Source organism: Gossypium arboreum, chromosome 5 (genome assembly GCF_025698485.1).
Source record: "Gossypium arboreum isolate Shixiya-1 chromosome 5, ASM2569848v2, whole genome shotgun sequence".
Lineage (NCBI taxonomy): Eukaryota > Viridiplantae > Streptophyta > Magnoliopsida > Malvales > Malvaceae > Gossypium > Gossypium arboreum.
Window position 1 is genome coordinate 78,214,884 of NC_069074.1, and position 2,971 is coordinate 78,217,854.

The window sequence follows — 2,971 nt, forward strand, 5'->3', positions numbered from 1 at the left end:
ATTTTTAAGCATTGAGGGTATTGATGATACCTGAGATGCAAGTGAAGTAAGAGTATCTACTTCATGTATTTCGGTGACTCGTCTTCCTGACACTGCTCGATTGGTTGGCCATTGGTAATTGTTTTTGGCAATCCTCTCAATGATTTCATAAGCCTCATTATAAGACTTAGAAAGGAGAGCACCATTAGCAGAAGCGTCCACTACCATCCTTGTGTGAGCACTGAGACCATTATAAAATGTCTCAAGTTGGATGCAATGTGGGATTCCATGAATAAGGCACTTTTTTAATAACTCATTGTATCTTTCCCATGCCTCATACCAGGACTCATCATCCATTTTTTTGGAAAGCAGTGATCTCGTTCCTCAACTTAGCATTCTTGCTAAGTGGGAAATACTGTAACACCTCTTACCCGTATCTGAGGCCGGGCTAAGGTACGAGGCGTTACCAGACAAACATACAAACATTAAACTAAAATACGAGCCATAAAATTTTATTCATATTTCAAAGTGTTCATTCTCTTACACATAGTCCCTTATTTGAGTCTACGGAGCCCAAAACATACTTTAGAAAGGGTTTGGGACTAAACCGAGAACTTACGAAAATCTTGGAAATTTCATGCTTTAAGGCTCCACATGCCCGTGTCCCAAAGTCGTGTTCCATACACGACTGAGACACATGGTCGTGTCTCTTCCTGTGTGGAATATACCTAGGCTATTTTCCAAGCTTTGGTCAACCTTGATCTCTTACACACTTATACAAAATCAAAAGCATATAACATGGTATTCATTTAATGATTAAACATCCTCAATTAAACCACAAACATAGCATTTGTATGTCATCATACATGTGTCTCTCATACTCATTTTACCTTGTTTATTATAGTACCACTTATACATTTATACCAAGATTATCATCTTACCAAATATCTTCACTTAATCATCAAGCATTCATATTTAAAGCTAGATCATATCTTTATAAAATACCACGATTCAGATCTTGCAGAGTAACATGTTTGCTCGAAACATTTCAATTCAATTCCATACCCAACAAGCATTACATTGAGACTAGTCATATATATATATATATATATATATACATGTCATGATACATAACATTCTCTTTTGTTTTCTTATAAACACATATCATTTATTTCATTATATCAATATTTCATATACCATAGTTTCCATGTATTCCACATATATTTATTTTCCTCCTCCTCCTCTCTATTCCACATCCTTAATGTATATAGCATTCTTGTAAGTACGATTTCACAATTTACTAATAAATGTTCACATCAAACTGTCCACACGAGTCATAGTCACTTAATTATTTATAATTTGAGCTATAGAGCTCCAAATTAAGATCTGTAAATTTCCCCTGAAACTAGACTCACATATCTTTCCACCATAAAATTTTCATAATTTTTGGTTTAGCTAATTAGTACAGTTTATTCATTAAAATTTCCCCTGTTTCACTTTCTGACAGTTCTGACCTCTCTTCACTAAAAAATAATTATCTCACAGTACAGAACTCGGATAATGTTCTTGTTGATTTATCTTGAAAATAGACTCATTATGGATTTTAAAAATATAATTTTGAGCCTCTAATTATTTTTCTCCAAATATTTGTGATTTTCCAAAGTCAGAACAGGGGATCACATAATCATTCTAGATCAGTCTCACGAAAACATAAATATCTAAAAATATAGAACTCCTTTGCTTTCTATGTTTCTTTTATATGAAAAAAGACTGATTAATCTTTAATTCGATATCTCATTCAGTCTCTGATTCAATTTATACTATTTTTGGTGATTTTTCAAAATCACGTCACTGCTACTGTCCAAAACAGTTTTATTGCTAATTCACTCTTTCACACTTTCTTTGTATTAACCTCATTTTAACATACATATCACAAATCATTTTCACTACATTTCATACATCACAAGTATAGGCCCATGATCACAAGGTCACCATAAAATCATCCTCATGTATAACTTACTTGTTTATAACCTTACCACATCCTGGTCACTTAATGAACACATCATATTTTACTTATTTAATTAATGTACTATTCAAAACAGTCCTTAACTCAAACTTTGGAAAAATTACAATTTTACCCCTAAACTTTTACATATTTACACTTTTACCCCTAGGCTCGGGAATTAAACTTCATCCCTTATTCTTATGTTTTATGACATGATGATCACTTTTCCCTTCTATGGCAACATCAAATTCTCACTCTAACATATACTTATGACTATTAGGTATTTTTATCGATTAAGCCATTTTGCTCGTTTTCACTTAAAACCGAGTAGCACAAGTTGTCTAACATAATTTAAAACCTCATATTGTATCATAAAACACCAGAATACACAAATTTTACCTATGGGTATTTTTCCAAATATGAACCCTAGGTTGAATTATTGCTAGCATAAGCTAAATCAAGTTACCGGGACTCCAAAAACGTAAAGAACTTGAAAAACGGGGTTAGAACGGACTTACAATTGAGCTTGGGAAGCTTTAAAACCCCATCCATGGAGTCTCCCTTGGTATACACGTCCATGGTGAAGAAGATGAGCAAAATTGGCTTTTAATTTTGTATTTTAATTCATTTTACCCTTGTAATATCCTGATTTTGGGCCTAGTCGGAATAGTGGTTTCGTGGCCACAAAATCCGAGATAGAAATAATTATTTTATGATTATTTTAAGGTCTATGATATGATTGCATGATTGTGTGAAAATTTCGTGAAGAAATTTTATGCATAAAGTGCTTAAATTGAAATTAGGGACTAAATCGAATAATTTGCAAAACTTGTATTCTAGAAGTTTCTAGTATGAAATTGTTTTGAAATATTAATTAGGAGGTCTTAAATAGAAATTTTACCAATTTCTAAGTCTATGGACAAAAATTGGACATGGATGGAATTTTTGGAAAGTTTAGTAGTAAGGGCATTTTGGTCATTTAGGGTA

The 2,971-nt window shown here is 32.6% G+C and overlaps 1 non-coding gene across 1 annotated transcript; it reads left to right on the top strand.

Moving 5' to 3' along the window:
- The first annotated feature begins 262 nt into the window (after nucleotides 1-262).
- LOC128293578 (small nucleolar RNA R71) lies at nucleotides 263-370 on the top strand. The gene has a single exon (XR_008283759.1). It is a non-coding gene; the product is annotated as a small nucleolar RNA R71 (small nucleolar RNA).
- The last annotated feature ends 2,601 nt before the right edge of the window (nucleotides 371-2,971 follow it).